Genomic DNA, 10,658 nt, shown 5'->3' with positions numbered 1-10,658 from the left:
GTGCCTCATATTTAGTGACATTGATGTTATTGACTAATCATGTTTCATATTGACTGTTGGACTGGAAATGCATTGAGATTCAAGTTGTGATTAGATAAAGCAATATATATATATATATATATATATATATATATATATATATATATATATATATATATATATATATAAAGGCACATTGTGAGGAGGTGAGGATGTGGCCTAGTCATGGGCTCGTGATCCGAGGTTAGTTTCGGAGCAAGTGATACATGAACACCATGGGGTCCCCTGCAGGTCATGACTATTTGGGAAAAACAATGGCATTTAGCATGTGTGTACACGGTCGAGATACTTTCATTATTTTATTACATTGCATCGGACTCATGTTATTTCTGTTATTGGTTGATGACTGAACTTATATCAACTCGGTGATTGATTGATAGTTGGACTTATCTTATTCCTGTGTTGGTTGATTTCTGTTGATGTCATTATTTGGTTATGTGTTGTTGTGCCTATCTGCCTATCTTATTGATTTTTTGATGTATGCATACTAATCTTAGTCGTCTTATGATATCTACGGATACATAGTGTTTGTACTAATACTACCTTTCTGCACTTTTTATTTGACTGTAGATTGTGTTCCGGAGACATCTTCCAGACTTCATATCTAGTGTGAGGCCAGTTCCCTATTAGATCCAAGGGTGAGCTCCTATCCATGCCACGCCGCCTGGAGATCTTTCCTTATTTGGATGTCTACTTTCATTCTAGGCATTTATGGTTGTTTCATTCATTAGACAGCTTTATATTTTAGATTCCTTGTACGATGACTTTCAGCTATAGTGTTATAGTTAGGACTTCCGTTGTTATTTTATTCAAGGTAATGATTTAGACTTATTCATGAATTATTTCTGATTATTGATTTATAATTATTTAAATTTTTATGAAAAGGGTTAAGGGGATGGTTCGCCCACTAAGAGAATTAGTGTGGGTGCCACTCACGGCTACTTGGATCATGACAAAGTTGGTATAAGTGCCTTAGGTTTGTCCATCTTGTTGTACAAGGATATGTCTTGTAGAGTCTTGCGAATCAGTACTGAAACGTCTGTACTTTTCTTCGAGAGGTTATGAGAAACTAGGAAAATTCAAATTCTTTCTTTCTTTCGTGATACTTGATTCCAATTTGTATCTGGATGATTCAAATTGGTATCTGAATTTTCTTTATATCCTCTCAAAGATGGTGAGGACTCGTGCGGCAGCAGCAGTAAATGAGGCACCCGTGCGGGCCGCTGGGGCTGCATCTCGCGGTAGAAAGCAGGCCGCCGGGGCCGCAGTTCGTGGTGGAAGCTAGGCCAGGGGCTGTGGCCGTGGCCGTGGCAGAGGCAGGGGAGCAAGAGCACCAGTTAGGTGTGGGGCTCCTGCGGCTGGTCAAGCTCGCGCTGAGTCCCCTGAGCCTCAGGTAGTTCCAGAGTTCTTTGGCATTGAGGTTGAGGATGCTTATGAGTTCATTACGGACTGTTATGAGAGGCTCCATAAGATGGGGAAAGCGGAGAAGTATGGTGTTGAGTTTGTGACCTTCCAGCTCTTGGATGATGCCAAGTTATGGTGGAGGGCTTTTGTGGAGTGCAGGCCAGCGGGATCGGCCCATTGACATGGACTCAGTTTTATCAGGTGTTCTTAAACAAGTATGTTCCTCGTGCCTTGAGGGATCGGAGGCGTGATGAGTTCAGTAATATTAAGTAGGGTAATCTGTTCGTGGCTTCTTATGAGGCTCAGTTGCATTCGTTGTCTCGCTATGCCCTCCAGCTTATGCCTACTGAGGAGGAGAGAGTTAGGAGATTTATGAAAGGGTTGAAAGCTGCTCTTCAGTTGTCAGCTCTTCAGCTTGCGGCCTCAGCTGCTTCCTTTCAGAAAGTGGTGGATCATGTTAGGACCGTCGAGGGTGTTAGGCAGGATGATTATAATAAGTACGAGGAGAAGAAGGCCCGAAAAAGTGGCAGTTTCAGTGACTTTTTTCTCTAAGGCTGGATTTCCGGAGTCTATTCAGATGCTCGTTCGAGTCGGCCATATGCGAAGGCTTTAGTTGGAGGCCCGTCGGGGGCCGGTTATTACTACTTTAGTCGGCCCGGTGGTTTTGCGGTCGAGCTCGTGATTACGATGGTATTCGACCCCCGTCGGCTCGTTCAACGTCCGACGCTAGACCGCAGATGCTTTGAGTGTGGTGAGATGGGCATTTCAAAAGAAATTATCCCAGACTTAAGTAAGGTGGCCAGGATGCTTAATTTCAGGCTCCCAGAGCTCCAACATTAGGTAGAAGGGGAGGATCTTATGGTGGAAACCGTGCTCAGATTGGGCGTGGTAGTCACACGCCCTGGAAGAGGTGGCACCCAGCTTAACAGAGGCGGATTTTAGTCAGGTAATGGTGGACATCAGCCCAGCTGGGGCGGAGCTCAGGCAAGGCAGGTTGATCGTAGTGGTTCGCAGGCTACTAGTGGACGAGTCCACTGTTATGCTTTTCTTGGCAGGTCGGAGGCAGAGGGCTCCGATGCCGTCATCATAGGTAGCATCCCAGTCTATCACCGGATGGCTTTTGTATTGTTTAACCCGGTTTCTACATTTTCTTATGTGTCTACATATTTTTCTATGGGTCTTGATATGGTCTGTGATTTGCTTGACTCCCCTATATATGTATCTACTCCAGTTGGAGACTCTGTGGTTGTAGATATAGTTTTTCGATCTTATACTGTCACACTTATGGCCTATGGCACCTGGGTTGATTTAGTGATTCTAGACATGGTAGATTTTGATGTTACCCTAGGTATGAGCTGGTTGGCTCCTTATTATGCAATTTTGGACTGTCATGCCAAGACTGTCACCTTAGCTATGCCCGGTGTGCCTAGATTTGAGTAGAAGGGTAACCTTAGTCCTTTTCCAAAGAAAATTATTTCCTTCATTCGTGCCAAAAAAGCTGTTTGATAGGGGATGATTGGCTTATTTGGCACATTTATTCATGATACTAGTGTTGACGGCCCATCTCTTGAGTTAGTTCCTGTGGTACGTGAGTTTGCGGAGGTGTTTCCCGCAGACTTTGCAGGCATGCCACCGGATCATGATATTGATTTCTGCATTGATTTAGAGCTAGCGACCCACCCTATTTCTATTCCACCATATTGGATGGCGCCCGCTGTGTTGAGAAAATTAAAAGAGCAGTTTCAGGATCTTCTTAGTAAGGGTTTTATTCTTCCGAGTGTCTCCCCATAGGGCACTCCTGTGCATTTCGTGAAAAAGAGAGATGGGACTATGTGGATATGCATTGATTACCTCCAGTTGAATAAAGTCACTATCCGAAATAAACACCCCATCCCTCGTATTGATGATTTGTTTGATCAGCTTCAAGGGGCTTCTGTATTTTCGAAAATCGATTTGAGATCAGGTTATCATCAGTTGAAAATTCGGGCAGAGGATATTCCTAAGATATCTTACTGGACTAGATATGGGCATTATGAATTCCTTGTTATGTCTTTCGGGCATACTAATGCCCCAGCTATTTTTATGGATTTGATGAATAGCATTTTTAAGCCATACTTAGACTCTTTTGTGATGGTGTTTATTGATGATATTCTGGTTTATTTGAAGAGTAAAGAAGATCATAAAAAACACTTGAGGGTTGTTCTTGGGTTGCGGAGAGACAAGGAGTTGTATGCCAAGTTCTCTAAGTGTGAGTTTTGGCTTGAGTATGTGTCCTTCCTGGGGCATGTGGTTTCCAAGGAAGGGATTATGTTTGATCCTAAGAATATTGAGGTAGTGAGATATTGGTTTAGGCTTACATTAGTGATAAAGATTCGCAGCTTTGTGCGGTTGGCCAGTTACTACCGTCAGTTCATGAAAGGGTTTGCTTCTATTACTTTGCATTTGACCCGTTTAACTCAGAAAGAGGTACCTTTTTAGTGGTCCGACGAGTGTGAGAAGAGCTTCCAAAAGCTCAAGACTTTATTAACTACAACTCTTATTATATCTTTGCCCGTGGAGGGCAAGGACTTTGTGGTTTATTCTGATGCTTCTCGTTCTGGTTTGTGTGCTGTTTTGATGTAGGAAAAGAAGGTGATTGCTTATGCTTCCAGAAAGCTGAAGATTCATGAGAAGAACTATCCTACTCATGACTTACAGTTGGCAGCTGTGTTTTTGCATTGAAGATTTGGAGGCACTATCTCTATGGTATCCGTTATGAGGTATTTACCAATCATCGCAGTCTTCAGCATGTGTTTACTCAGAGGGATCTTAATTCTAGGTAGCAGAGATGGATGGAGTTGCTTAAGGATTATGATATTACTATTTTGTATTATCCTGGCAAGGCAAATGTGGTAGTAGATGCCTTGAGCAGGAGATCAGCTAGTATGGGTAGCTTGGCTCGTTTGATTGCGCCAGAGCGTCTATTGGCCAGGGAGGTTCAGACTCTTGCTAACAATTTCATGAGGCTTGATATGTCTGATTCGGGTAGAGTGTTGGCTTGTCTTTGAGGCGAGATCATCGTTTTTGGAACAGATTAAGGCAAGGAAGTTCGAGACGTGAGCTTATGCAAGATTCGTGACAAGGTTTTGAGTGGTGAGGCCAAGGAGGCCATGATTAATGATGAGCGCGTTCTAAGGATCAAAGGGCGTGTCTGTGTCCCTCGCGTTGATGACTTGATTAGGACGGTTTTAGAGGAGGCTCACAGTTCTAGATATTCTATTTATCCTGGTGCTACCAAGATGTATCGGGAATTGAGGCAACATTAATAGTGGGCTAGGATAAAGCGGGATATTTTTGAGTTTGTTTCACAGTGCTTAAATTGTCAGCAGGTTAAATACGAGCACCAGAGACCAGGGGGTACGCTTCAGAGGATGCCCATTCTAGAGTAGAAGTGGGAGAAGACATCAATGGATTTTGTTGTTGGTCTTCCAAAGACCTTGGGTAAGTTTGATTCGATTTGGGTTATTGTTGATAGATTGACCAAGTCTGCCCATTTCATACCGGTTCAGATCACACATACTACTCAGAAGTTGGCCCAGATTTATATCGGTGAGATTGTTCACCTATATGGGGTTCCTATTTCCATCATATCCGATAGAGTCACAACATTTACATCCCGATTTTGGAAGACTTTGCAGTCCGAATTGGGCATTAGATTAGACCTTAGTAACGCTTTCCACCCTCAGACAGATGGTTAATCTGAGCGGATGATTCAGGTTCTCGAGGATATGCTCCAAGCTAGTGTGATTGACTTCGCTGGCCATTAGGATTAGTTTTTACCATTGGTAGAGTTTGTGTATAATAATATTTACCACTCGAGCATTTATATGGCCCCGTTTGAGGCTCTTTATAGGAGGAGATATAGGTCTCCTATCAAGTGGTTTGATGCAATTAAGGTAAGGTCACGGGGTACTGCTCTTTTGAGAGAGTCATTAGATAAGGTTGAGGTGATTTAGGAAAAGCTCTTGGCGGCTCAGAGTAGATAGAAGGAATATGCGAATCGAAAGGTCCGAGATCTCGAGTTCATGGTTAGAGAACAAGTTTTGTTGAAAGGCTTACCTATGAAGGGTGTGATGAGGTTTGGGAAGAAAGGTAAGCTTAATCCTAGATTCATTGTCCGTTTGAGATTCTTAGTCGTGTGGGGGACATAGCCTATGAGTTGGATTTGCCTCCAGGTTTGTCAGGCATTCACCCGGTACTTTATGTCTTTATGTTGAAGAGATATCATGGTGATGGTTCATTTATCATTCGTTGGGATTCGGTCTTGTTGGATGAGAAATTTTCTTATGAGGAAGAGCCTATTGCTAATTTAGATAGAGAGGTTCGTAATTTGAGAACCAAGGAGATTGCGTCAGTGAAGGTTCAGTAGAAGAACAACCCTATTGAGGAAGCTGCTGGGGAGACTGTATCAGATATGTGTAATAATTATCCCCAGTTTTTTGCTGAGTCAAGTACCTATTCCCTTGCTTTCCTTCCTTGTTCGTTCGGGAACGAACAATTGTTTAATTGGTATCTGATGTAATGACCCGCTAGGTCGTTATGGGGGCTTTGACCATTTTACACTTGCTAGTAGCTTCCCGAGAATAGAAATGAGCTTAATGGGATCTCAAAGAGTTAGAAGTCTAAAAATTGAAACTTGTGTTGGTTGTTGTTGTGCATCGTCTGAAACTTTTCTTCATTTTCGTTGGGGGTGACTTGGTAAATTAGACCTCTGTTGGGAATTCCAAGGCTACAAGTGAGTACGTAGCATGTTTTTACGTATATGTGCATGTTTGGTTTGCGTATCTAGGGCCTCGGATTGGTGTTGGGATTTTGGGTGAAAAATTGGTGAAAAATCATAGCTCACTGGTCAATATGGACCGCTGCAGCAGTGGTATTACCGCTGTAGCGAGTCCGCCACCGTGGGGGTTCGAGAATTAATGAGGTCCGCCATAGCGGGACCATTCCCGCTATATCGTGACCTCCGTAGCGAACGTTAGGCAGAAATAGTGTTTTATATTCCATATATTGAACCCATTCCCCACATAACACAAAAAACAGTTCCAAAGAACACTAAGACGATTTTTCTAAGGCTGGGGCACCACTTTTCGTCAAGGCAAGTCTCCACCTTAACTTCATTTATTCCATAACCATCTTAAGTCCCTACATCATCTAAGGTTCATTAATGGTTAATTGAAAGGCTAGAGCCCTAGAATTTATGAAAACCCTTGAACAATGAATGGGTATTGATTTTATTGTTGTTTAATCATCTAGGAGTATAGATTATCACTTCCTAGGATGAGAATTTGATTATTAATGGCGGGAAAACTCAGGGTTCCAATAAAAATGGAATCTTTAGCCTAAAGAAGTGATTGAAAGGGGTTGAATTGATTAGAAAACCCATGAAGTGATATAGCATGATTGCTCGGATTGATTTTAGTATAAATTCATACCTAATGATAGTTCACCCATTAAAAAAGGGTAGAAGTAGTGGGGGTTTTCTTCCCCAAATTGTTGTTGTTGAGTAGATGATTCCTTACTCACTTAGCGTTATGATTTCTAGACTTTGAACGTTCTGAAGTATTGCGAAAGGGGAAAGCTGTTGCAAAATAATTGCATTGTTCTAGTTCGGCTTTGAGGTAGGTTACGGTTTACTTGAGTTAGACTTTGGGTAGTTGATTCTATATGTAATAAAGTTGATAGGAGAACGTATGATTTTGTTGGTATGAATTCTAATTATGTGGGCTTATTGCCATTTCTTCATATACCGAAACTTGAGATGGAAATGTTGTGTTTTGAGAAGGAAGGAGTCAATATATACTCTTCTTATTGATTGAGATGGTTACAAATGCATCTTTGTGTTGAGTGAGTTTATCTGAGTCTTGTTATGACTTGTGGTATGGTGCCTTCTATTTGTTGACATTGATATTATTTATTTCCATATTGACTGTTGGACTGGAAATGCATTGTGATTCATATATATATATATATATAAAGGCACATTTGACAGGGGGTGAGGATGTGGCCTAGTTATGGGCTTGTGATCTGAGGTCAGTTCCAGAATGAATGGTACATGGACACCATGGGTCCCTTGCAGGTCATGACTATTTGTGGAAAACAATTTAGCATGTGTGTACACGGTTGGGATACTTTCATTATTTTATTGCATTGCATCGGGCTCATGTTATTTTTGTTGTTGGTTGATGACTGAACTTATATCAACTCGGTGATTAATTGATAGCTGGACTTATCTTATTCCTGTGTTGGTTGATTTCTGTTGATGACATTATTTGGTTATGTGTTGTTGTGCCTATCTGCATATCTTATTGATTTTATGATGTACGCATGATAAGAATCTTAGTCGGCCTATGATATCTATCGGCACATAGTGTTTGTACTGGTACTACCTTGCTGCGCTTTTTATTTGAGTGCAGATTGTGTTCTGGAGACATCTTCCAGGCCTTATATCTAGTGTGAGGCCAGTTCCCGATCAGATCCAAGGGTGAGCTCCTATCCATGCCACGCCGCCTGAAGATCTTTCCTTATTTGGATGTCTACTTTCATTCTAGACTTTTATGATTATTTCATTCATTAGACAACTTTATGTTTTAGAATCCTTGTACGGTGACTTTCGGATCTTTGGGGTTGTAATAGTTAGGACTTCCATAGTTATTTATTCATGGCAATGCTTTAGAATTATTCATGAATTATTTCTGATTACTGATTTATAATTGTTTAAATGTTTAAGAAAAAGGGTTAAGGGGATGGTTCGCCCACTAGGAGAATTAGTGTGGGTGTCACTCACGGCCAGAGGTGGATCCAGGATTTGAAGCTTGTGGGTTCCCAGCTAGCAGTGTCTGTTGTTACTGGGTTCTCAGCTCAAACTTCTTACATATTTGAAGGGTTTCACATTATAAATACAAAGTTCGGATAAAAGTTGTGGGTTCCCGTGAACCCATACCCAATGGTGTGGATCCGCCCGTGCTCACGGCTACTTGGGTCATGCTAGTTTTGCGTTAGTTTTGTTGTTTTTTGGTACTTTTTCTTAGTTTGCGTCAACCTTAAATTAAATTCTTCGCAGCCAACAAAGTATTTTATGTACTTGGGCATCCACCTTCAATGGAACCTGTCAAGATCGGTGGAGTATCTCAATTTCCATAAGTTTTGGATAGGAACTCTATTCGGGAATCTGGGTGCTGCTAAATGTAATTGGTATTGAAGATTCGACTTGTCAGCCACATTCATATGGAGTCATTGTGTCATGTGTTACAACTTGCAAGGGAGACGAGTTCTATGTGATCTGAGGACAAAATTTGTTGGGAAACAATTTTTTTAATACTCCCTCTATCCATAATAAGTGTCAGTTTAGCCAAAAAACTTTGTCGAATAATAAGTGTCACCTTAGGAAATCAAGATATAAATTGGCTAATTTTTCCAACTCTGCCTTTAGACAAAAACTACAAGTTAAAGTAACATCTAAATGATGATTGGAAAAGCTACATAGTAACTCGGTATTGTTGGATTTCCAATGTCAAAAGGTTTACTACTTATGCATGCTCTAATCAAGAAGAAAAAATAGTTTATTTTTATTACGGAAAAGGCTCAAATATGCCATTGAACTATTGGAAATGACTCATTTATGTCACTCGTCAATAGTTTGGCTCATTTATGCCATCGTCGTTACCAAAATAGCTCATTCATGCCATTTTCATTAACACCTGTTTTACAATTCCAGATATGACACGTGGACTCCAATTAGAAGTCCACGTTGTTTAATTAAACCAGCCCAATTTTAAATCTCAAATTAATAAAAAACACGACCCAAATTAATGAAAAATGACATGAATGAGCCATTTTGGTAACGGCAACGACATAAATGAGCCAATCTATTGATGAGTGGCATAAATGAGCCATTTCCAATAGTTCGATGGAATATTTAAGCCTTTTATGTTTTTATTATATAGGGGTAATTTAGTAAATTTCACATTACATTATTGATTTTTTAATATGCGTTTTTTTAGCTAAGGTGATACCTACTATGAGATGGAGGGATTAGTTACTAACATTTATCGAGTTAAGTTAGGTTGGAACATAATTTTGCCTACTAGTAATAATTTCCTCAATTACTCACATGTTAACACACCTAGTGATGCTATGCGTCAGTGTTTTAAAAGGCATTTTCAGGACTCGTTCCAAGGCGGGACATTGGCAAAACCCCTCGGGACTCACGTGCGGGACTTAGTTCCTATGAGGCTTACGTCCTAAGTGCCCGGCTGTACGCCCTAAACATGCCTAACGCCCAACGCTCAGGGCTCGCCTAATAGTTCTTACACAAATTATATGTTAAATTCCTTAAATAAAATAGTTGACCCTCATAATTCTTTAACAAATGAATGATACTTAATAGTTTTTCATATATAGAAATAATAAGATTGGGTGTAAGTCAAATAACAAGTCGTAGTATTGCATATTTACTATTTGAGAACATAGTGAGGTGAATATCACTTAATATTTCTTTTTAAAATACATAGCTGAATTGTACATTTTCACTTGTCATTGGTCTTTCGTCATATGTATCAAAATTATCATATTTTATTATTTTGCTATTTGAAAGTAATTTTATTTTTATTCATGAAGGAGTCACGTTTTAATTATAATACTGATATTACTTATTTACTTATAGTGAGATAAAATGAATAGTATGATAGTAATATTATTTAAGAAATTGTGATTTTTTCATTGTTTGAATGTTTAGACAATAACGTTGATTTGCATTTCATAATAATTTTTATTTCATTGTATTTTTTATAGTTGTAGTTATGTGATATATAATTACAAGTTGTATGTGGCTTATATGTATGTATGCATGTGTGTGTGAAAATATTTCATTTATATACAGTTTTTATTTTATTTTATGTAATTTTACTTATTTAAAAATATTTATTGTAATTATATTATTTTATAAAATACGAAAAATTAAACACCCATGGGACTTATGCTTCGCCGAGGCATATGTAAACCCCCTTACCCCGGCCTTCTAAAACTCTACTAGTCAGTATTTGGTAATTTGTTGATAGTTATGAACTTTTACTATAGTTTAATGAAAGCTTTTGGTGTAATAAGTTACAAAATCCCCAAAAAAGAAAGTTTTTTTTTTCATGACAAGGGTACTCAACTTTTAATGGAGGGTAAATTTG

The sequence above is a fragment of the Lycium ferocissimum genome, chromosome 11 (assembly GCF_029784015.1).
Source record: "Lycium ferocissimum isolate CSIRO_LF1 chromosome 11, AGI_CSIRO_Lferr_CH_V1, whole genome shotgun sequence".
Classification (NCBI taxonomy): domain Eukaryota; kingdom Viridiplantae; phylum Streptophyta; class Magnoliopsida; order Solanales; family Solanaceae; genus Lycium; species Lycium ferocissimum.
This window is presented reverse-complemented; position numbering follows the sequence as displayed.